Here is a 26,020-nt window from a genome sequence, read left to right as displayed (position 1 = left end):
TAGCTCAAGGTAAGTTACATTCAGGTACACTGGATATTTCTCTGTCCCAGGAGGGCTCACAATCTAAGTTTGTACCTGAGGCAAAGGAGGGTTAAGTAACTTACCCAAGATCACAAGGAGCAGCAGTGGGATTTGAACCGGCCACCTCTGAATTTCAAGACTGGTTCTCTAACCACTAGGCCACTCCTGTGATGCCCTTTGGAGAGGGTGTCATTAGGGAAATTCCTTGGGAGGACCTTAGTGATCTTGAAGGTGTACACTTGTCTGCAACTACTGAATAATGCAGTCAAAATAAAATGTATTCCAACAACAGCAAAACCCCCCAGGTCAGCTGCCTCAGGGATTAATGGCCACCTAAATTGAGAATGAGTTCCCAAACCCAGGACAGCCCAATATTGATTCAGTGGCGAAGCCAGACCTGTATAGGCGCCCCGTATAAGAGGCTTGGGGAGGCTAAGCCTCCCCAGCCCAATCGTGGACTTCCACTTGTGATGCAGCCCGCCCCCCCGCCCCGCGTATTTTCATCTTTTATTTCCGTGGCAGCGACGTCAATGAAGAAAAAGACTACAGGCTCGCCACCAGCTTCTCCCTTCTCTCTGCACACAGTGTCCTGCCTTCTGCGGTGATGCATTTCCTGTTTCCGCGAGGGCGGGACACTGTGTGCAGAGAGAAGGGAGAAGCTGGCGGCGAGCCTGTAGTGTCTTTTTCTTCATTGACGTCGCTGCCACGGAGCGTATGGAGGTAAGCTCCGCCCCCTTTAGCCTCCCCAAACAGTTGGGCTACCGACCGTCTATGCAGACCTGACATTTTGGGTGGGCCAAGAGCTGATATGGGTGGGCACTAAGTATATAGGTGTTTCTTGAGATCTACTAAATAATGCCTTAAGAATGCACTTGATGGTGGATTTCTAAGTAAACAGTCTGCCCAACAGCAACATAAACTACATACTTAATGGAACACAGAAGCAGAAGCCTGTGCGGCCACATTGGTGATCTGCAAGGGCCGACTTCTAGTGGAATAGCAACATTCCATGTAGAATCTCAAATAGTAGCAACAGTGGAGGAGTGGCCTAGTGGTTAGTTGGTGGACTTTGGTCCTGAGGAACTGAGTTCAATTCCCACTTCAGGCACAGGCAGCTCCTTGTGACTCTGGGCAAAGTCACTTAACCCTCCATTGCCCCATGTAAGCCGCATTGAGCCTGCCATGAGTGGGAAAGCGCAGGGTACAAATGTAACAAAAAATAAAAACAACATTGCTACTGTACTACTTTACCCTAAATTAAAATTAACATTTTTTTTTCTACCTTTGTTATCTAGCCATAGGAGCCAACTTTTCAAAATGATTGGGGGTGCTGAAATTTTTTTTTTTTTACAGATGGTGCATTCCCCACCGCACCCCCGCCCCCTCTCCTCCCCCTCCCTCTGCATTGCAGCCCCCCTCCCTCGCAGCTCCAGGCTCCCTCCTGAGAAAGCACTGCGATTTCCAGCCTCACCAGCACCACAGGGATATGGGTTCTATGAAATTATTGGGTTCAAATGCTCACACTATTACTCTTTTATAATAAATTCACCAATAACCACCTTCGTACAAGCTAACTAGACCAGGGGGCCCTTCTACTGAACTACATTAAGCTTTAGGCTTAACACACTGTAATGCAGATTTATATGTCTACACACCTAAATTAATAACCTTACCTACGTCGTCTGGGGCTGGGCTGGCACCTTTCCCTGTACCTCGTCCTCTCTGGCTCACTCTCAGTCTCTGCCCTTCAATCCGGACCGCTGATAAGCACACCACTGACCACACGGCAGCTGCCTTTGCGCTCCCGAGCTCTCCCTCTGCTGCCTGCAGGCTGCAGCATCCCGCTATTCCCGCCTATGCGGGACAGGAAACTGCTGCACATGGGCCCGGAAGTTGAACAATGAAGCTGTGCAGGGCGGGCCATGGCAAGGAGCATCAGGGACTGGAGCGGGAGCCGGCCTGGGACTCGGGAGGGACAGGACTGAGGACATGATCACGCCGTCACGCGCGGTGCCACCGATCCACCCCACCACTGCCTAAGTTCGGGCTTCCTCGGCGTCGCGATGGCGGCTCCGCTCCGGGACCGGAAGCTCCTCTGTGCTCTGCCTCTCTGTTGCAGCATAATGATGATTGATTGATCATCCCGCCTATGCGGGACCGGAAACAGAGCAGAGCAGAGCCAGTGGGAAAGCTTCCGCCGGCAAACGAAGGCAGTGTCTGCACACGGAGAGTCAGTCCGGAGCATTGAAGGAAGGAGCCAGGTAGGAGGCGGAGCGAGTGGGCGGACGGACAGCACAGACAGCGGTGCAGCCAGCAGGGCAAGGAGTCGGGAGTCAGGACGGATGGTGCAGGGAGGGAGCGGTCACGCCGCTGTCGTCATGTACCACTGCCAAATTATTGGGGGTGCTTGATCACCCACAGCACCCATGGAGTCGGCGCCTATGTATCTAGCCATTTAATTTTTCTAATGGTGTAGGTCCCAGTCTCTGGCTACTGCTTTCCTGTCTTCTCTTAGCTCTCTTTCCAGGGTCTCCTGAGAGTTTTTCTTTTCCCTCTTCCTGTCTTCACTTCCTCTACTACATCCACCTCTGACACTGTGCTAGCTGACAGTGTATATAAGTGAAAACATTCAAGCATTACTATGACAGTAAAATAGATACCATTGGAGATTCTACATGGAATGTTGCTACTATTGGAGATTCTACATGGAATGTTGCTATTCCACTAGCAACATTCCATGTAGAAGGCTGCGCAGGCTTCTGTTTCTGTGAGTCTGACGTCAGACTCACAGAAGCAGAAGCCTGCGCGGCCACATTGGTGATCTGCAAGGGCCGACTTCTACATGGAATGTTGCTAGTGGAATAGCAACATTCCATGTAGAATCTATAGAAATCAAACCAAATAAAACATGGAAAAGAAAATAAGATGATACCTTTTTTATTGGACATAACTTAATACATTTCTTGATTAGCTTTCGAAGGTTGCCCTTCTTCGTCAGATCGGAAATAAGCAAATGTGCTAGCTGACAGTGTATATAAGTGAAAACATTCAAGCATTACTATGACAGTAAAATAGATATCATTGGAGATTCTACATGGAATGTTGCTACTATTGGAGATTCTACATGGAATGTTGCTATTCCACCAGCAACATTCCATGTAGAAGGCTGCGCAGGCTTCTGTTTCTGTGAGTCTGACGTCCTGCACGTACGTGCAGGACGTCAGACTCACAGAAGCAGAAGCCTGCGCGGCCACATTGGTGATCTACAAGGGCTGACTTCTACATGGAATGTTGCTAGTGGAATAGCAACATTCCATGTAGAATCTATAGAAATCAAACAAAATAAAACATGGAAAAGAAAATAAGATGATACCTTTTTTATTGGACATAACTTAATACATTTCTTGATTAGCTTTCGAAGGTTGCCCTTCTTCCTCAGATCGGAAATAAGCAAATGTGCTAGCTGACAGTGTATATAAGTGAAAACATTCAAGCATTACTATGACAGTAAAATAGATACCATTGGAGATTCTACATGGAATGTTGCTACTATTGGAGATTCTACATGGAATGTTGCTATTCCACTAGCAACATTCCATGTAGAAGGCTGCGCAGGCTTCTGTTTCTGTGAGTCTGACGTCAGACTCACAGAAGCAGAAGCCTGCGCGGCCACATTGGTGATCTGCAAGGGCCAACTTCTACATGGAATGTTGCTAGTGGAATAGCAACATTCCATGTAGAATCTATAGAAATCAAACCAAATAAAACATGGAAAAGAAAATAAGATGATACCTTTTTTATTGGACATAACTTAATACATTTCTTGATTAGCTTTCGAAGGTTGCCCTTCTTCCTCAGATCGGAAATAAGCAAATGTGCTAGCTGACAGTGTATATAAGTGAAAACATTCAAGCATTACTATGACAGTCTGACAGGGTGGGAGGATGGGGGTGGGTCGGAGGTATGCATGGGGACATCAAAGCATATCATTGATATTCTAACAATATGGGTGTGGATAGGTGAGGGGTGGGGTGATCAACAGAGACATACAGCTTTATGGTTTATAATGGGCTAGGAACCCCAGATCCTTGTTAAGTCCTTTCTGTTGGGTGTTAAAATATTCAATCATTCTGACTTCAAAGGTCTTACGTTCTTGTATGGTTTTAAAGTTACCTTTCAGTATTCTCACTGTGAAATCACTGATACAGTGTCCTGGTTCTGTGAAGTGCTGTCCCACCGGGGTGGGGGCCCTATAACTATAACTGTGTTTATAGAAAAAAAAAAAAAGGTACAGACTAAGCCTAAAACAGAGTAAAAACAGAGGAACAAACAGCACATTAGTTAAACAACAACATATTTTTGTTCATAATTAAAAAAAAAACATTTTGAACCTCACTCGCTGGATATTTCAAGGAGTTTCTCTGAGATGTATGGATGCAAGGCAGAGAGCCCTTTGACATTTGTTCAAGGGTCATGGGGTAGTATTACTAGATTTAGGAACTGTCTGTCACAGCTGCAGTTTGCTTCCTGAAGGATACGTGAGTCTCTGGAGACTTTTAAAAATCCCAAATTGAAGCAGAAGTCATTTAAATAGGCTGAAATTCCCGACAGCTCTTCTCGTGCATCCCATTTTGACATAGCGGCAAAGAGCTCGTTTTGTGATGATAAAGGTAAACTTTGCATTTTACAAGAACGTTTGCCTCTAAAACTAATGAGAATTGCAATGAATGCAAGACTGCACGTATCCGAAACCAGAGTACCTATCCAATTAGACATCCATCGGATGCTTATTATTTATCCAGTTGTGACTCTTAGCAACGCAGTGGAGTCTCTGGACTGCATAAAATGGGTTTGAAAAGACAAATTGATAATCCATTGTCTTTTTATTGGAGCATTTACCCTGCAAGGAACAGTGCGCGTGAGGGGAGGGGGTAAGTCCTATGGGAGGACCTTGAAAAGGAGACTTAACGGTCGAGTTAACTAACTGCTGTTTGACCCTCACCTTGAATCTCCCCACAGTCAGTTCCTTTATCAGGAGCATTTAATAGGATACCGAGCTGGATTTAGTTAGTTTTGAATACTGCGTCACCATGGCAACCTGAAGAACAAGGTTATGTGAGTAAGGTAGCAGCGGTAAAGATAAGTTAAAAAGGTCAGTCCTGCAAGGAAAGATGGGCATTGAGGGAGTATTTAACAAGTCCCAGTAGAGTTGGCATTTGAAAGCCACACCAAGGGGCCTTTTCAGGGGGGAGGAGGAAGAAAGAACCTATGAGTGAGTCCACGGTACTCAATGTTGAGTCTGACAACTGGAAAAAATGTAACTAAGGAACACGGAAGGTGGATAGCAAACCTCTTTTTTTTTTCTTCCTCATATTCAGCCCTGGTTACATAGGCCTCAGTGAAGAGTATGTTAACCGCAGCAAACCTCTTTTCAATCACTGCTTGGCTACTTGCCCTTGCACCCAGACGGTAATACAAAAAGCCAAGTCATAAAGACAGGGCCGCCGAGAGACATAACTGGGCCCGGGGCAGGGCCGCTGCCCCCCCACCCACCCACTCGGGATACAGCTGCCACTAAGGAGGTTAGATAACTGCCGGAGCGGAGCAGGAAGTTGATGTCAACTTCCTGCTTCTCCAGGGACAGAGAGAGGAGAAAGGAGCAGCTGCAGAGCTGACAGCCCATGCTCGAAGGCTGCTGTGGCCCCGCGCTTGCTTTTTAAATTTTTGTTTTTGGTCGCGGCCGCTGCTGCTGAAGAGGAGAAGCAGCAGCGGCCAGGAAATTAATACCGGGTGGAAGGGGGGAGCTGCCGACGCCGTGTCGCAGCGGGAGACTTTCCCGCTTTGGCGGGAGTGCGGGAGATGACCTGCCAAAGTGGGGAGTCTCCCGGTGAATGCGGGAGACTTGGCAGGCCTGGAGTAGCTTCAATCAACCATACAAACTCATAAAAACAATAAGTTAAAAAAAAGAACTAACATGGAGGGTGAACAGTTTTCAAGTTTTAAGGGTGGCATACAGAAGCATAGCCGGGTTTTAATTTTAGGGGGATCAGACCTTTTGTAAAATGGGCGTCAGTGTGAAGCTGAAGAACTGATCTGCATAGGCAACATTTTATTCAAAATCCATATGGGGAAGCAGCTGCTCCCCTTGCACCCATCCAGGGGTGTGCTGGTAAATTGTTAACAGGGGGCTCTCTCTCGCCAGCAAAGTAAAAGAGAATTCAGGAGAGGCCCAAGCCCACATTTTGGGATCCATTTGTTACAGTAGCCATGGAGAACCGGCTCCCAAAATTCTTAAAAACTTAACAAACGGCTCTCGAGAGCCTGTGAGAGCCTGCTCCAGCACACCACTGGGGGGGGGGGGGGGGGGGGGGAAGTACACAAGGCTGAAGGTTTGCCTTGTACCAGCTTTAGATATCATCATGAAAAGGAGAACTCCTCAAGAACACATATCCCAAGCCAGGGGAGTCCTATCCTACTAAGCAAAGTGGGTCTGAGATTGATATATGTGGAGGGGCATAATCGAACGCAAACGCCTATCTCCATGGGCATTTATCTCCGAGAACGGGTCCGTGAAGGGGCGGGCTGAACCGTATTTTTGAAAAAATGGACGTTTTTGAGCTGGGCATTTGTTTTTTTTTTAGCGATAATGGAAACTAAAAACGCCCAGCTCAAAAACGTCCTAATCCGAGCCATTTGGTCGTGGGAGGGGCCAGGATTGGTAGTACACTGGCCTCCCTGATATGCCAGGACACCAACTGGGCACCCTAGGTCAATGCAGTGGACTTCAGAAAAAGCTCCCACATGCATAGCTCCCTTACCACGGGTGCTGAGCTCCCAACCCCCCTCCCCCAAAACCCACTACCCACAAATGTACAACACTACCATAGCTCTTAGGGGTGAAGGGGGCACCTACATGTGGGAACAGTGGGTTTTGGAGGCCTCCCATTTACCAGCACAAGTGTTACAGGTGGGGGGGGGGGGGATGGGCCTGGGGCCACCTGGCTGAAGTGCACTGCGATACCCACTAAAAGTGCTCCAGGGACCTGCATACACGCAGGCCTCTAGGACTGGTTGCTGCTATATAACACTGGCACACCAGTTGACACCTGAAGACTAATCTCTCTGAAAACGTCCTTTATTGGAATAACCGCGTTTACTCACAGTTAACTGCAGATCAGAGGTTGTGCCCCACTGGCAACGAGTCTCTCTGGTACTGAGATGAGCAGTAGGTCCGAGCTGGCAGAATGCTGTACAATGCCCTCTTTCAGCCACATTCAAGGGAAGAACTAAGTTCTCTAACGTGGCTAACACAGGAAAGGGAACTAAAACTGGCTTACAAAAATGGCCACTACCGCATGGACTACAACAGGAAACACAACAGGGCACACTCTGACCCAGTAGGCAGGGGGAAAAGCACCATGGGAGAAGAGCCTACCAACTACCAACATTGTGAGACTGTAACACAAGCTAATGAAATCACGGAGCCCAATACCCTACACCCACCACAATGCAATGCTGGTGTGACCCTGTAGTGCACCCGAGAGCCACATCTGACCCAGGGAAAGGCTATGACAGGATCGAACACATTCTGCTGTCATGGAGGTGGGTACGGCATACAGGCTGGAAAAAAAGTTTTTAAAGTGGGGTTTTTTTGGTGGGAGGGGTTTAGTGACCACTGGGGGAGTCCGGGGAGGTCATCCCCGATTCCCTCCAGTGGTCATCTGGGCAGTTGGAGCACTTTTTTGGGACTTGTTCGTGAAAAAAAGGGTAAAAAAAAAAGTGACCCAAAATCGCGGTAAAAACGCCTTTTTTTCGATTATCAGCTAAAGACACCCATCTCTCCTTGGCTGATAACCACACCCCAGTTCCGCCTCCACCACGCCTCCGACACGCCCCCGTCAACTTTATTCGTTTCCGTGACGGAGTGCAGTTGGAAATGCCCAAAATCGGCTTTCGATTATACCGATTTGGGCGCCTTTGCGAGACAAACGTCTATCTCCCGATTTAGGTTGCACTATAGGCGTTTTTCTCTTTCGAAAATAAGCTGGTTAGTAAACCAGACGCTGAATATTTGAGGCATTTGATCTGGAAAAAGGATTTAAGCTTCTGCCTGGAAAAAATGAACACGATGGGAGAAGCTGTCAAACAGCAATCAAACACAGCGAAGATGACAATGAAGACACAAGTAATCACTCTACACGGGCCTGTGTTTCAGCCACCTGGCCTGCCTCAGGAGTCCAAACCCATAAAGGGTGCTGTGCTCAAATTATTATGCACCAAAAGCGATATCAATCAGCAAATGTAAACGAAAGAACAACTGTCACTCAGTTCCTCTTGTCAAGCTTTAGGCGTATTGTCTCTAATGAAGCTGTCAAATGTCATGGAACTTCATGCCGTTTCCCCTGCTGTCAACACTCGTAAAATCACTGAGGAGGATACTCTAGAATGGAGCTCTGTGGAACTGAACAGCTCGTTGTCATGCAACTGTTGCAGAAGAAAAAGAATTTTGGATTTAGCTCACGCCTTTGTTCAGTTGGAGCTCAAGATGACTTACTTGCGGGTAGGTAGTTGCCTGTCCTCAGAGGGCTCACAACCTAAGGGGCCCTTTTACTAAGCCGCCTAGGCGTGACCAACGCACGTCATTTTGGAGTTACCACCCAGCTACCACGTCAGACCTTACCGCTAAGTCAATGGCTGGCGGTAAGGTCTCAGACCCAAAATGGACGCAAACCACTTTTTATTTTGCCGCACGTCCATTTTCGGCAAAAATTTTAAAAAGGCCTTTTTTACAGGTGCGCTGAAAAATGGATCTGTGTGTGCCCAAAACTCGTGCCTACACTACTTCAGCCCACTTTTCGGCACACCTTAGTAAAAGGGCCCCTAAGTTTGGGCCTGAGACAATAAAGGGTTAAGTTACTTGCCCAAGATCATGAGGAACTACAGTGGGCTTCCCTGAACCTGGCTTCCCTGGTTCTCAGGCCATTGCTCTACCCATTAGGCCAAAGACTGTTTAAAGCCCTTTCTAAAGTGCTACTAGATGTACGCAGCGCTGTACACTTGAACATGAAGAGACAGTCCCTGCTCGACAGAGCTTTCAATCTAATTAGGCCAGACAAACAGAACAAACAAGAGAAAAGGGAATATTAAATTGAGGATGATAAAATAAGGGTTCTGAACAAGTGAATAAGGGTTAGGAGTTAAAAGCAGCGTCAAAAAGGTGGGCTTTTAGCTTAGATTTGAAGACGGCCAGAGATGGAGCTTGACGTACTGGCTCAGGAAGTCTATTCCAGGCATATGGTGCAGCAAGATAAAAGTAACGGAGTCTGAAGTTAGCGGTGGAGGAGAAGGTTGCAGATAAGAGAGATTTACCCAGTGAACGGAGTTCCCGGGGAGGAATGTAGGGAGAGATGAGAGGGGAGAGGTTCTGAGGAGCTGCAGAGTGAATGCACTTATAGGTCAACAAGAGGAGTTTGAACTGTATGCTGGGCCATTGCTCTTCCTTTTGGCCAATTATGCCAATTATAGTGGCTTGAGATGCCCAGAATAAGTGGAAGGAGTCCTGGTCCACATCTTCCCAGGAGGGGGGATAAACAACCAATTTAATATGCATCAAGGACACTGTCAGCAGAAGAGCAAAAATCTTTGCCACTTGAAAACGAGGAGCTGACAATTGTGTTTACAACCATCAATATCTGTTTGATTGTAGCTTTGTATTATAGAAAGGCCTCAAGTTGTGAGTGTAGGGTTACCATTATGTCCAGATTTACCCAGAAATGTCCTCTTTTTGAGGGCATGTCCGGGCAACCGGGCGGGTTTTGCCAATCTGCCCATTCTGGACAAAAGGGCAGGCTGGTGACGGCCCGCCCACCAGTCTGCCCGTTTGTCCAGAAATCCGGACAAACGGGCAGATTGCTAGCTTCCCCTCCCCTTACTTACTAGTGCCCTGGTGGTCTAGTGACCTCTTCCGCCTTCGGGGCAGGAAAGAGCGAGTGTAGATACTAGCCCTAATGGTGGAGCTACTACCTCCGGCAACCACTCTCATTCAGCAGTGGGCACTATTGCTCTCTACATGCTCATACCATTTCCATTCCAGGTCCGAACACAAATGCAGATACCTCCGGTCTCTTAGCCCTGTGCTTCAGCCTGGAATAGAGTCAGGCAGGTTGGCCGTTTGCTCACTAGAGTCCCCAGTGGTGCAGTTTCAGGACATAGCAGAGGCTACACAGCTTGATCCAGGGTTATGTCAGGTCTGTACTTGGGTAACACAAATGTGGTGAAATTAGAAATTAATGTCAGAAACTGGGTTACATCTTTTCAAGATAGTCTAATGCTCCTCGGCTATCTTTATTTCTTTTTCTCATCCACTGCTTTTATCTGTGACCTTTAACTCACCTTAATAATTACCCTCCTAAGTAAGCCCACTGCAGGCCTACCACATGCCAATCTGGAGCTACCGCCGGTCCAACGTGGGCATTGGAGGTTGGCTCCACCCCCCAGCGCACGGCATTTCCAGCACTAGCCCAAATATTTAAAAAGGATTTCCACAGTGGGTTACCTGGCGAAAATCGGGCAGCACTGCATACTACCCAGTTACCGCTGGGATAGCGTGGGAACCCTTTCCGCCACTTCAATGGGTGGTAATAAGTACTCCCCCCCCCCCCCCCCCGCATGGCCATGTCTTTTTGTCGCCTTTGTACCTGGTGCTAATGCAGGGCCTTTTTTACCGCAGCTTAGTAAAAGGGCCCCTAAGACCTTTTAAAGACCAAGATGGGTCACACATGCATTTCTGATTTCCTGCCTAGACCATGGTAATGTGGTATATGCTGCTCTTTCCTCTATTCACCTTCGTCGGCCTCATTTTATTTATTTATTTATTTGCTGCATTTGTATCCCACATTTTCCCACCTATTTGCAGGCTCAATGTGGCTTACATTATGTCACAAAGGCGGACATCATTAACAGAATACAAAATATTGTTGCAAATAAGGTACAAAGAAAAACAAGTAAATTAGAAGTAATAAGTAACTAATTCGGAATATGTGAGTGGGGGTAAGACAAGGTGTAATGTTCAGTAATGATAATGTGGATTAAGGTGTCTCAATTAAGAGAGTTCAATATTGGCTAGTACTGATGTAGATTAGTCAAGACATTATGGAGGATTCTCTTTGTAAGTCTCTTTGAACAGGTAGGTTTTTAGTTATTTTCGGAAGGTTGCCAGATCATGCCTTGATTTTATGGTGTTAGGTAGTTTATTCCATAGTTGCGTACATGTATAAGAGAAGCTAGATGCATGTAAAGATTTGTACTTAAGACCTCTGCAGTTGGGGTAATGGAGGTTCAAAAAAAGTGCGTGATGAACTACTTATATTTCTTGCTGGTAAATCTATTAGGTCTGACATGTATGATGGGGCCTCTTCATGATTGATTTAATGAACCAAGGTGCAGACCTTGAATGTGATACGATCCTTTAATGGGAGCCGATGAAGTTTTTTTTCTGAGGGGTTTAGCACTTTCATACTTTGCTTTCCCGAATATAAGTCTGGCTGCAGTATTACAGAAGGCAGCAGCTCGTTTTCTCTGTAAAGCACAACGACATGATTCTATTTCTCCCGTCTTATCTTCCCTTCATTGGTTGCCAATTAAATATCGGTCTTGGTTTAAAGATTCTGTGTTTAACTGACAAGACACTGCACTGTGGTTCCCCCTGCCTATCTTTCCTCTCTTATTATTCCTTACACTCCTTCCCGTTCTCTTCATTCACTTAATTGTAATCATCTGGTTCTCCCTTCTCCTATGATCGTCCTCCAGTTCTTCATTCGGAACTGTCTTTTCCTCGATTCTCTTATTGACCTGTAAGTGCATTCACTCTGCCGCTCCCCAATACCTCTCCACTCTTGTCTCTCCCTACGCCCCCCCCCTCGGGTACTCCGTTCTGTAGATAAATCTCTCTTAGTTATTTATTTATTTATTTGTTACTTATATCCCACATTTTCCCACTCATGCAGGCGCAATGTGGCTTACAGAGAATTAAGTAAGAGTATGAAGTTAAAAGCTTAGGCAAGCATAAAAGAAGCAAATAGGGGGGGGAGAAACTAACAGTGTGAACTAGGCAGGGAACAGGACAAGGGATGCATCAATCAACATGGTAAGAGGAATGTCTTTAACAGCTTCTTAAAAAGGGCATGGTCCACTTGAGTTTTAAGGTGACGAGGTAGCGTGTTCCAGTGTTTGGGACTCCAATAACGGAAGGACGAGGCGAAGATTTTCTTGTACTTGACACCCTTACAATTTGGAAAATGGAGGTGGAGATAGGACCGAGCAGCAGGGTTGGCATTTCTAGGTGGAAGGTCGATCAAGGGAAGTCTTGCTGCACCTCACGCCTGGAATAGACTTCCCGAGCCTGTGCGTCTAGCCCCGTCTTTGGCCGTTTTCAAGTCCAAACTTAAAGACCACCTCTTTACCACTGCTTTTGACTCCTAACCACCACTCACTTGCCCTGTCCTTTATCCTCACCTCTTTATTCCCCTACCCTTAATTGTTCTGTCTGTCTGCCTGTCTTATCTGGATTGTAAGCTCCTTGAGCAGGGACTGTCTTTTTGTGTATGGTGTACAGCGCTGCGTGTGCCTTGCAGCGCTATAGAACTGATAAGTAGTAGTAGATTCAAAGTTTTGTTAAAAACCCACTTTTTTTCCTTGGCATTTGGCTTCCCACCCGCCCAACCTTAAACGTGGCTAGCTGGTTACCGGTTATCTTGGCAAATAGCTGTTTGTGATTGTCCTGGTCTGATTGTTCTTTCCTTTCAATTTATGGAGTTCTTTTTCTGTTTTGCTATTTTAAAAAAAAAATATTGGTTTGTTTTACTTGTAAACTGCTACAATCTTCTTTAGCAGCAGCAGTATATCAAATATTTTAATAAACATAAACGAACAGTCATTTATTTATTTGTTACATTTGTATCCCACATTTTCCCACCTATTTGTAGGCTCAATCAGGCCCGCCAAGAGACTGGGCCGGGCCCGGGACAAGGCTGCCCCAGGGCCCCCGGCCCCGCCCCCACTGCCACCCCCCAGGTTGTCACCCTGAGGGGGGCCCGGCGTCACAGTCCCACCCACCTCCTCCACCTCCTCCACCGGGCCGGGCCCCTTCCACCCAACCCCCCCCCAGCAGAAGTGCTGACTTCTGACTCCTCCAAGGGGGGCCCGGCACCGCAGTCCCACCCGATACCGCCACCGGGCCCCTTCCACCCGAACCCCCACCAGCAGAAGTGCTGTCTTCTGACTCCGGCGTGCGCGGCCCACAGACATGCTCCTCTCAGCTGATCTTCGCTGTACTCTGCAGGGCTTCTGTGCATCTGACGTCCTGCACGTGCAGGACGTCAGACGCACAGAAGCCCTGCAGAGTACAGCGAAGATCAGCTGAGAGGAGCACGTCTGTGGGCCGCGCACGCCGGAGTCAGAAGACAGCACTTCTGCTGGGGGGGGGGGGTTCGGGTGGAAGGGGCCCGGTGGCGGTATCGGGTGGGACTGCGGCGCCGGGCCCCCGGGAATTTTGTCCCCCCTGTCCCCCCCTCTCGGCGGCCCTGGGCTCAATGTGGCTTACACAGTACCGGAGAGGCCTTTGCAGGCTCCGGTGTGAACAAATACAGGGTGATGTTGTGGTAAGATCAAGTTCATTCAAGTAACAGGGGAAAATGTTTTCTCTAGTCACTTCTCCTTTGTACTGAGTTAGTTGTTTGTTCATTTCTTCTTTTCACTGATTTTTTCCGAGGAGATTTTACTTCTTCCCCGTTTCAGGCTGTAACAAGGAAGGCCCTGTATGCTAAATGAAGTCCTGTTTTAGTTTCCAGAAAGCCAAAGGGGATTTTAAAAAGTTTATTTTGGCAGGGGTCAGGAGAAAGCAGATTTATTAAGTATGAGGGGGGAGGGAGAACTGGTTGTAAACAAAATTTAAGTTGTTTTTCTATGTTATTTAGCAAATAAAACAAAAGCACATACAGAATGGCATTTAAATGAAAGAACCATGCAATGAAATCATTTTCTGGAGGAAATCTGAGACAGTGCTTTTCATGCGCAAGGACAATGACAAACTCACGAAACACTGACACACGGATAACAACAACTGTACATCCTGAATCAATTCACATATGTATAAGGTAAGTACTTTCAACATAAACAGAAGCTAAGTCCAACTGAATGTTGTTTTTAGAGACATTACTCTTATTTTTATTTGTTACATTTGTACCCTGCGCTTTCCCACTCATGGCAGGCTCAATGCGGCTTACATGGGGCAATGGAGGGTTAAGTGACTTTGCCCAGAGTCACAAGGAGCTGCCTGTGCCTGAAGTGGGAATTGAACTCAGCTCCTCAGGACCAAAGTCCACCACCCTAACCACTAGGCCACTCCTCCACTGTTGCTACTATTTGAGTTTCTACATGGAATGTTGCTATTCCACTAGCAACATTCCATGTAGAAGTCGGCCCTTGCACATCACCTATGTGGCCGCGCAGGCTTCTACATGGAATGTTGCTAGTGGAATAGCAACATTCCATGTAGAAACTCAAATAGTATCTATTTTATTTTTGTTACATTTGTACCCTGCGCTTTCCCACTCATGGCAGGCTCAATGCAGCTTACATGGGGCAATGGAGGGTTAAGTGACTTGCCCAGAGTCACAAGGAGCTGCCTGTGCCTGAAGTGGGAATTGAACTCAGTTCCTCAGGACCAAAGTCCATCACCCTAACCACTAGGCCACTCCCCCACTCGTGGCTGTTTTAGATTTTTTTTATAGAACATTTGGATATTTGGTCTAGCTTCTGGATTTGGAGAAAACCCAAATGTGAACAAATCTATGTTCACTAAAACCCATCATCAGTAGGACCCAATCAGGCACGTCTATCAGATGCTCCCCATATGCTTTTGGCTCTGCATCCATATGGAACACCCCCGTGTCAGGCAGGGCTAGCGTTTCCTTCCCAGCAATATCGAATGCTGAATCTCACAGAGTTCAGCAAAGTGCAACCACCGAATACCCAGTACTGGCCTTTCAAACTGTTGATACATTGTTATCAGGGATATTTCCGGTAAAATTGTGAGGTTTGCGACTGACTTCAGTGCTGGTAGTTGTTAAGAGCTGGCTCTGTTATATTATTGAGGTTTTTCATTGTTCCCCTTAAACCGAGAGCTTGAATTAACATTAATAATTTGTAAACCACCTCAACAGCATAACTTCATCATAGCGGTGTGCAACATGAAAAAAAAACAACCCTACAGCCTGAGCAGTCAACGGGTTTTTAAAACGCTGGCCCTGACATTAAAAAAACCACATGCATTCTGTGCCATTATACATAGGGGTTAGCAGTGCTGATTACACCAGTATTCTGCTGACCGCAAGCAATTATAGAGATAGAGACAATATTCAGCCACTATTATGGAAGTGATCAAATTTGCAAATGCCACCAAACTATTCAAGGTTGTTAAAACACGTGCAGACTGTGAATTATTGCAGGAAGACCTTAGGAAATTGGAAGACTGGGCATCCAAATGAAATTTAACGTGGACAAATGCAAGGTGATGCACATTGGAAAGAATAATCCGAATCATAGTTCCCTGATGCTAGGGTCAACCTTGGGGGTCAGCACTGAAGAAAAAGATCTGGGTGTCGTCGTAGATAATACGCTGAAATCTTCTGCTCAGTGTGTGGCGGCAGGCCAAAAAAGCAAACAGGATGCTAAGAATTATTAGGAAAGGGATGGTGAATAAGACCGAAAATATTATAATGCCTTTGTATCGCTCCATGGTGCGCCTGCACCTTGAGTATTGCGTTCAGTTCTGGTCGCTGTGCCCAGTCTACGGTGAGGTACCAGAATACGTGCTTGAATTGGTTGATCTACCACCTCGAAACAGAACCAGTTCATCGCGATCTTATCTGAACTTGCATTACCCAGACTGCAATGGCTTAAAGTATAAATCAATTTACGCCTCAAACTTCACCTACATTGGCACTCAACTGTGGAACGCCTTTACCCAAATTAACAAAAACTACCCAGAACTACCTAAACTTTAGGAAATCATTGAAAACAGTATTGTTCAAGAAGGTTTACTCCCCAGGTTCAACATAATCAGAATTATCCCTTACTATTATAAGATCCAATAGACTCTAATTACATCTTATCTTTCATATTTACTACTGATTAATTGTTACTTATATCCTACTTCAATACCATCGTTGTTTAACTGTTATTTTTCTTATTCTGCTAAATTTGAAAAATTGTACTTCTTGCATTGTAACGTACTACAATATTTTTGTAAGCCACTTTGAGCCTGCTATCAGTGGGAAAAGGTGGGATACAAATGTGATAAATAAATAAATAAATCCAAGTAACAAGTACCTGGCAGAATCCATGTCTATGTCAAGGTGCACATGGACACGCCAGTTTATGCCTGCCATTGATCTGGTATTAGCTGCTATGCCTACATTTTAGAGTGCCAAAGAGGCTTTGTACCACTGTTCTATAACAGATGTGTCTTAATGCCATTATAGAATAAGCATTGAGAATGCTTCTAGAGACCTGCACGGGAACGGGGTTTGCGGGAATCCTGCGGAACCCGCGGGATTCCCGTGGGGACAGAGGCAGTTCTGCAGGGATCCCACGGGGACGGAAGCAGTTCCTGTGGGGTTCTCGTGGAAGTGTATGCTGCGCTTGCGTCAGCCTCTCAGCTACCGAGTACCGAGTTCTTTGACTGCTGTCTCCTCCTTGCTTTAACAGCACAGATGTGGAAAGTCTCCATTAAGGAGGTGGTAGAGATACAAATAGTGATGAAATTCAAAAAGGCATGGGATGAACCAGGGGCGTAGCCAGCCTTCCGTGGGAGAGGGGTCCAGAGCCCGGGGGGAGGGGGCACATTTTAGCCCTCCCCCCCGCGCCGCCCCCCCACCGCCGACATTGCCGCCCCCCCCTCCCGCCGCGAACCCGCCGCCGCTGCCGCCTACCTTTACTTTTGCTGGCGGGGGATCCCACTCCCCGCCAGCCGACGTCTTCTTCTTAGTCGCTTCCCGCTCTTCAATTTGTTTGCTGACGTCCTGCACGTTGTACGTGCAGGACGTCAGACTCAGAGAACAGAACTGTTCTCTGAGTCTGACGTCCTGCACGTACAATTACGTGCAGGACGTCAGCAAACAAATTGAAGAGCAGGAAGTACTGAGAAGACGTCGGCTGGCGGGGAGTGGGATCCCCCGCCAGCAAAAGTAAAGGTAGGCAGCGGCGGGGGCGGGTTCGCCGGGAGGGGGGTCCTGGGGTGAATCTGCGGGGGCCCCGGCCCCCTCAGGCCCCACGTAGCTACGCCACTGGGATGAACACAGAGGATCTCTAATTAGAAAATGGAAGTTATAAAAAAAACCCGATACTTAAATGGCTGCATGTGTGCGGATGTGTCGAGTGACACTTAGATGGTGACTCTGGTTGTGATGAACTAGGGCCGATACCGGGCAGACATGTACGGTCTGTGTCTCATATATGGCAATCTGTTTTAGGATGGGCTGGAAAGAGTTTAGACAGCAACTTTAGTGGCTAGGACATGAGGAGAGTGCTGGACAGACTTTTATGGTCTGTGTCCCGCAAATGAGAAGACGAATAGGCTGGAGTGGCCTTTGAGGGCAACTCCAGCAGTTAGATCATAAGGATAGGGCCAGGCGGACTTCTATGGTCTATGTCCCAGAAACGCCACAGAAAGACCATAATCAAGTATATAATATCACATTGTTGATTTAATCATGAATTGATAATGATTGTGACTATTGGGCAGAGTGGATGGACCGATCCGGTTTTTATCTGTTGTCATTTACTATGTTACTATTAATCCTCTCTGCGCCTGGGCTGATGTGCAGACCTCAGCTCTGACATAGGCACGGGCATCAGATGTCACCTGACCAGGCGTATGCATGTGATGATCTCTTAGCACACAGTGCCAGTGAATCAGAGAAGTCTTACATGTGCGCACCAGAGTGTTCCAACTTCCGTTCCTTCCTTGCCTGCAGTGCAGCGGCTCAAACCCAGAGACTGAGAGAGCCGACAGGAATTTTTTTTTTAATGTACCATTAAATTCTTGTGCGACTGGGTGAGGACAGGTTAAATTCTTGCGGGGACGAGTGGGGATGGGTTAGCTTCCCCGCGGGGACAGGCGGGGATGGGTTAGATTCCCTGCGGGGACGAATGGGGATGGGTTGGATTTCTGTCCCCGTGCAACTCTCTACATGTTTCTTTGTCTTGTCTGCATTTAGGCACCACCTATAGTTTTATGCTAAATTGTTCCTGCTGTACACTATCTTGGGTAGATCTTTTCATAAAGATGGTTAATTGATCCCAATACATCAAACATATAAATGACAAGTGAACGACTCACCCGCAAATGCGCAGTAGAGACTTCACTCTCTGTCCCGCCCTCGCGTCAAGACGTGATGACGTCAGAGGGCGGAACAGAGAGGGAAACAGACGCTGCTGCTGCCGCTGGAGCCTGGAGACAAAGGAACATCGCTGGCGCTCCAACCTCCACCCCACCATCCCCGACGTCGTTGTTGCCGCTCCCCGCCCCCGTCCGTATAGGGCCCCCTGCACTGACATGACAGCGCCTCTCACCTCTGTGTGGAAGCACTGCAGGCAGCAGCAGAGCGATCTGCTGCTGCCTGCAGCGCTTTCACTTGGAGGTGAGAGGCGCTCTCATGTCAGTGCACGTGGCCCGGCATGGAGCGGGGAGGGAGCAGCGGCGAGGAGGGTAGCTGGACATGGGGGGAGGGCAGGGGGAAGAGAGGAGGGTTGCTGGACATGGGGGGAGGGCAGGGGAGAGAGCAGGGTGGGGGGGAGGCCAAGGGAAAGAGGAGGGTTGCTGGATATGGGGGGACGGCAGGGGAGAGAGGAGGGTCGGTGGACGGGGTGAGGCCAGGGGAGGCAGGATGGCTGCTGGACATGGGGGAGGGCATGGGAGAGAGCAGGGTTGCTGGTCATGGATCGATGGAGGGCAGGGGAGAGAGGAGGGCTGCTGGATATGGGGGGAGGGCAGGGGAGAGAGGAGGGTTGCTGGACGGGGGGGGGGGGGAGGCCAAGGGAAAGAGGAGGGTTGCTGGATATGGGGGGAGGGCAGAAGAGAGAGGATGGTTGGTGGACAGGGGGAGGCCAGTGGATACAGGAGGGCTGCTGGACATGGGGGGGAGGGTAGGGGAGAGAGCAGGGTTGCTGGACATGGATCAGGGGAGAGAGAAGGTTTGCTGGACATGGATGGATGGAGGTGAGAATTATTACATTTTGCAAAACACAAATCTCGCCCGTTTTAACGGGCTTAATGGCTAGTACATACATAAATGAAGAAAGGAAGATCCTTTTCAATATTGGACCCATAAGTTATAAGCTTAGTGCGCCATCCCTCCCCCCCTCAACACACCAAAATTCCCTGGCTTTACAGCTGTTTCACAGAGCACATGCCATCCTGTGATCATCCCCCTAATTCTGTAAAAGAAGCCAAAAATTACATGGGAAATTTAATTTAATAACAAGCTAATTAGCGCCAACGGTACTAATTAAATTTAATTGAATTTTACAAGCATAAATTTATGTGCAGGATTCGTGCCTAAAGTTTGTACGCCTTGTAGCGCTATAGAAATGCTAAATATTAGTAGTAGTAGTAGTAGTTTATGTGTAATTTGAAAAGGGGGTGTGGAAATGGGAGGGTTATGGGCAGGGATAAGCGCCTAATGTAGGTGTGTGCATTTACACCATGTTTGAGATGGTACAAATGGCCACACCTAAAGTTAGGCATGATTCCTGGGTGTAAGTGCTATTCTATAAACCAGGGGCGTAGCCAGACCTCACGGTGGGAAGGGGCCAGAGCCCGAAGTTGGGGGCACACTTTGAGTGCTGCCCCGCTGCCCCCCCCACCGCCACGCCTCACCTTCTCGCCCTCCCACCAAAGCCTTCTTCAGCGCGGTCTCTGGCGCAGCTGCGTTCGCTATCTGCCCTCTGCTCTTCTTTCTTCTTGCTCCTCCTGTGCACGCTGACGCTATTATAGAGTTGTTTCACTCTGCAGCTTTTTCGGAGGTGGTTGGCGGCCTGTGATGAAAGCCATTATAGGTGTGTCCACTGAGTTGGTACCCTTGGCTTGTGAGGCCTTTATTTAGATAAATATAAGAAGAAACCTTGTCTATATGCACAAGTAATACAAATGATTATTTAGAGCATAGTTTCCATAAGTTTCTTAGTTTATTGCTCTAAGCAGATTTGTTAATTTTCTGTTCTATGTTTGCAATGTTTTTGAATTGTGTGCAACAGTATTCCATGTGTGTAGTTTCAATGGTGCTTCTCGTGCAAGACAGAAGGATTCATTCATCTGTGCATGCATCAATCTTAGCAACAAGGAAGGGGATTTTTTTGCTCAACAAAGAGCCAGCTGCAGGCAATGTAGTATTTACATCTGCATGTGCGAAGCATTTGCCATAAGACAGAGACTACTAGACAAATCTGCCTTTAGCTATGTGGAGGCTGGTTCGTACCTTGTCTTTTGAAATTCTTTAGGCATGCATGAAACAATTTGATTCAAACTCAGGGAAATCTGAACCTAGTTCGTGTTTAAAAAAACAAAATCTGTGGCATCTGATTGGTTTGCAGGAGATTTGGGGCAAATTGATAATCTACTCACTTGCCCTGTACCCTTTTATTCCCACCTCTTTAATTTCAATGCCTCTTAGCTGTTCTGTCTGTCTGCCTGTCCTATTTAGATTGTGAGCTCTTTCAGCAGGGACTGTCTTTTCATGTATGGTGTACAGCGCTGAGTATGCCTTGTAGCGCTATAGAAGTGAGAAGTAGTAGTAGATTTTAAAGAGATTAGTAAATTTCCAGTGGCATTCCTAGGGGGGGGGGCGGTGGGTGTGGTCCGCCCCGGGTGCACGCCGCTGGGGGGGGGGGGGTGCTGCGCGCGCCTGCTCTTCGTTCGTTCCATGCTCCCTCTGCCCTGAAACAGGTTACTTCCTGTTCCGGGGCAGAGGGAGCATGGAATGAACGAAAGGCAGGTGCACGCGGCACCCCCCCAGCGGCGTGCACCAGGGGGGTCTTTCGCGGGGGGGGTGTCCTTTTGCCGGGGGGGGGGGGGGTCACGCTGCATCCTGGGAGGGGTGCTGCACCCAGGGGGGCGGGGTGCATCGGCGATCCGCCCCGGGTGTCAGCCCCCCTAGGAACGCCACTGTAAATTTCCATAATTTTTGAACTGTTAGGTGCAGGGCCGGTCCTAGGCAGAGGCGACCGAGGCGGCCGCATAGGGCCCCGCGCTTAAGGGGGCCCCGCGCGGCGCGCCTCACCTCTGCCTCTCCGAGTCGACCCGGCTTGCTTAGGTGCAGACAAGGAAGGTGTTCCAGGAGGTGAACTTTGGGAGGGATCAGAAAGTAACTCATAAAGATTGTATTTTCAAATCCCGTAAGTGTTATTTTCTGTACAAAATCTACCCACACAATAAAGCAGGTCCATGGGTACTTTGTGTCTTTTCACAGATTTCAAAGAGAAACAAATGTATCTTTAAAACTGGGTACAAAGTTTGCGGTTAAAATACCGTCAGCAAACTTTCTCCCAAGCCTGAAATTTGTCCCCTGCAGGCCTGTACAAGAAAGGACAAGAATCAATCAGTCTTCTCTTCCCAGGGAGCTCAAGGTCAAAAGCAACCAAGATTTTTTTTTCCCTCCCTCTCTTTGCTTGTGGCAAAGCATTAGCTGTGAAGGTCAACAACCAATTGTATTATTACCTTTCTCTGAAAAGTTCTATTTGCTCAGACTATATAGCCCTCACCACCCCCCCCCCCCCTCATTTCCCTGGGTTGGTAGCTTCTGTTGTCATGGCAACAGACTTTGTTTTGAATTGTGTGATGCTGTAGGGAAGCAGCAGGCAGAAGCTACAGCCAGGTAAAATCTCTTCATCTCACCTCTGTGTGCATCAGTTTTTACCTTTTACAGCTGTTTCTCGGCTCCTCTCACATACATGCAAAGAGCCAGTTCCCTCTGGCATGCACTCAATGGATAATTGCAAAGATTACACTAGGCTAAAATGACCTAGGCAGATAGGTAACATACATGAACCCCCCACCCCCTCTTCTGAGACAACGGGGGAATGAAAAATGGGAAATGATTTTAGTGTGTGCATAGGACTTTTGTTTAAATGGAGAAAGTATATACAAGCCTCATTTTTATGGCAGGTGTGGAGTTTGCTCCCACATCAGGATTTACAGTATCACTGGATTCTGTTTTTCTGTGTTTTCCTTTCATGATCTTAAGCAAACCCCCAACCTCAATCAAGGTAAAATACGATCACTGCGACTGTCCGGAATGTGCCACCACCAAGTGAGTGAAGCCAACATTTCAGCAATCATGCTGCAGGCTTTCTTCGGAGTGGCTATAACCCTGTTTTCACCTACCTGGACACGGCACAATCTGGACAGCTGCAATGGTCGTGACAGCAGCCGCGGAAGCCTAAGGGAACAAGGTAAACACATCTTGATGAATGTGCACAAGACATCAGCTCAATATTCAGTCGCTGCAATCAGCGGGTTTAAAAAAAAAATTAATGCTGGCTGTGGAAGTCAAAAATATCCGGATATTCAATGTCACTGCGCTGAATCTCCAGATAACACAGTCAATGCTGGACAGTGCCGTAGCGAGGGCAGCTGACACCCGGGGTGGGTTGCCGCTGCGCACCCCCCCTCGGGTGCAGCACGGCGCACCGTCCCCCCTCTGGAGTGCACCCCCCCCGGAGCGCGTACTTACATTGGAAAGCGGCGAGGGACGGGCGGGAGGGCCGATCCGCCCCGACTGCACGTTGCTGGGAGCTGCGTCGGCTCCGCTGGTTCCCTGCTCTCTCTTCCCTGGAACAGGAAGTAACCTGTTCCGGGGCTGAGGGAGCAGGGAACCAGTGGAGCCGACACCCCCTCAGCGGCGTGCACCCGGGGCGGACCGCCCCACCGCCCCCCCTTCCTACGCCACTGATGCTGGAACTTATCTGCACCCCCCTAATAAGGGACCCTTTTACTAAGCAGCGGTAAGCTCAACATGGGCTTACCGCTCGTTAAACAGGAAGTAGCGCTGGGCTCAGTGGCGATCCTAGGTCAGCTGCCACCCAGAGCGGATCGCCGCTGAGCACCGCCCCCCCGGGTGCAGCGGTGTCCATCCCCCCAGGGTGCAGCATGACACCCCCCCCTGGCGCAATGACACCCCCTCCCCGGCGCATCAACCCCCCCCCCCCCCGGGTCCATTCTGGGCTGCTGGAGAGTACAGAGAGCAGCCGCGCGCCTGTCGGCTCCACTGGCTCCCTCTGCCCTGGAACAGGAAGTAACCTGTGCCGGGGCAGAGGGAGCGGGGAACCAGCGGAGCTGACAGGCGCGAGGCTGCTCTCTGCAACCTCCAGCAGCGTGCACCCGGGGCGAACCTCCCCCACCGCCCCGTCCTTGTTACGCCACTGGCTGGGCTACCCCAGCAGCCTGGTGGTACTTCCCACCCCTAGTGCGACGTCATATCCGGCGCTACAAAAATATATTTATTTTTGTAGCGCTGGAGTGTACCCGGCGGTAATCAGGTAGTGCTGTGTGCTGCACGGTTACTGCTGGTTTAGCGCGGGAGACTCTACTGCCATCTCAATGCGTGGCAGTAAGGGCTCCCCCCCCCTAAAAAAATGGCTGGGCGGCAAGTGCTTTACTTGCCGCATGACCATTTCCTCCAGGAAAGAGAGATTTCCCTTTTACCCTCTGCAGTAAAAGGGGGCCTTGGCGTGCATGAAAAACATGCGCCGATGCCAGTGCAGGCCTCCTTTTGCCGCAGTTTGGTAAAAGGCGCCCTAAATGTGCATGATTTTGCATTTAGGACTAGATACTATTATATGATGTCTGAAAAATTGGCGCTGAAATGAAATAAGACTAGGAGGGGCATTTTCGTAAGGGGTGTCCAAGTTTTGATGAGGACGTCCTCGCAAAACTTCCCCATTCAGGGGTGGGAAAAACCTGTATTTTTGAAACAAGATGGATGTCCATCTTTCATTTCGATAATACGGTCAGGGACGCCCAAATCCTGAAATTTGGTCGTCCTTAGAGATGGTCATCCCTAGACTTGGTTGTTTCTGATTTTCGGTGATAATGAAAACCAAGGACGTCCATGTCAGAAACGACCAAGTGCAATCCATTTGGTTGTGGGAGGAGCCAGCATTTGTACTGCACTGGTCCCTCTGACATGCCAGGACACCAACCGGGCATCCTAGGGGGCACTGCATTGGACTTCATAAATTGCTCCCAGGTACATAGCTCCCTTACCTTGTGTGCTGAGCCCCCCAAAATCCCCCCAAAACCCACTACCCACAACTGTACTCCACTACCATAGCCCAGGGGGGCACATAGATGTGGGTACAGTGGGTTTGTGGTGGGTTTTGGAGGGCTCGCTGTTTCCTCCACAAATGTAACAGGTGGGGGGGGGGGGGAATGGGCCTGGGTCCGCCTGCCTGAAGTGCACTGCACCCACTAAAACTGCTCCAGGGACCTGCATACTGCTGTCATGGACCTGAGTATGACATCTGAGGCTGGCAATCAATATTTTGAAAGATGTTTTTTGAGGGTGGGAGGGGGTTAGTGACCACTGGGGGAATAAGGGGAGGTCATCCCCGATTCTCTCCGGTGGTCATCTGGTCATTTCAGGCACCTTTTTATGCCTTGGTCATAAGAAAAACACGACCAGGTAAAGCGTCCAATTGTTCGTCAGGGACATCCTTGTTTCTTTCGATTATGGGTCAAAGACGTCCTAGTGTTAGGCACGCCCAAGTCCCGCCTTCACCACGCCCCCTTGAACTTTGACCACCCCTGCGACGGAAAGCAGTTAGGGACGTCCAAAATCGGCTTTCGATTATACCAATTTGGATGACCCTGTGAGAAGGACATCCATCTTCCGATTTATGTCGAAAGATGGGCGTCCTTCTCTTTCGAAAAAGAGCTCACAGGTGTATTCTATAATGTACTTTATAAGCCTAAATTTCCACGTGGGTTATAGAATATGCTGAGCACCCGTTCAAGTGACTAAATTTAGTCACGGGCAGATGTGCCAATTAAAACCTGGTGTAAATGCTGATGCCTGAATTTTGCACAGACCGGGTGTATCTATAATAATGCACATAGGTTTTAACCTATGACCTGCCCATTTCATGCCCATGGCCACACCCCCTTTCCAGCTATCCTGCTTATTTTCGAAGGAGAAGGGCGCCATCTTCCGACACAAATGGGGAGATGGCCGGCCTTCTCCTAAGGCCAGCCAAATCGGTATAATCGAAAGCTGATTTTGGCCGGCTTCAACTGCTTTCTGTTGCAGGGCCGGCCAAAGTTCAAGGGGGCGTGTGGCAGTGTACCGAAGGTGGGGTGGGGGCGTGGTTAAGAGATGGCCGGCCTTGGCCGATAATGGAAAAAAGAAGGGCGTCCCTGACGAGCATTTGGCCGACTTTACTTGATCCCTTGTTGTTCATGACCAAGCCTCGAAAATGTGCCTGAACTGACCAGATGACCACCAGAGGGAAACGGGGATGACCTCCCCTTACTCCCCCAGTGGTCACTAACCCCCTCCCACCCTCAAAAAATTATTTAAAAAGATTTTTTGCCAGTCTCTATGCCAGCCTCAAATATCATGCCCAGCTCCATGACAGCAGTATGCAGGTTCCTGGAGCTGTTTTAGTGGGTGCAGTGCACTTCAGGCAGGTGGACCCAGGCCCATTCCCTTCCTACCTGTTACACTTGTGGTGGTAAATGCGAGCCCTTCAAAACCCACCAGAAACCCACTGTACCCACATCTTTGTGCCCCCCTTCACCCATAAGGGCTATGGTAATGGTGTACAGTTGTGGGCAGTGGGTTTTGGGGGGCTCAGCACACAAGGTAAGGGAGTTATGTACCTGGGAGCTTTTTCTGAAGTCCACTGCAGTGCCCCCTAGGGTGCCCGGTTGGTGTCCTGGCAT

The sequence above is a fragment of the Microcaecilia unicolor genome, chromosome 1 (genome assembly GCF_901765095.1).
Source record: "Microcaecilia unicolor chromosome 1, aMicUni1.1, whole genome shotgun sequence".
Lineage (NCBI taxonomy): Eukaryota > Metazoa > Chordata > Amphibia > Gymnophiona > Siphonopidae > Microcaecilia > Microcaecilia unicolor.
The sequence above is the reverse complement of the archived record's forward strand: the minus strand, read 5'-3'. Positions refer to the sequence as shown.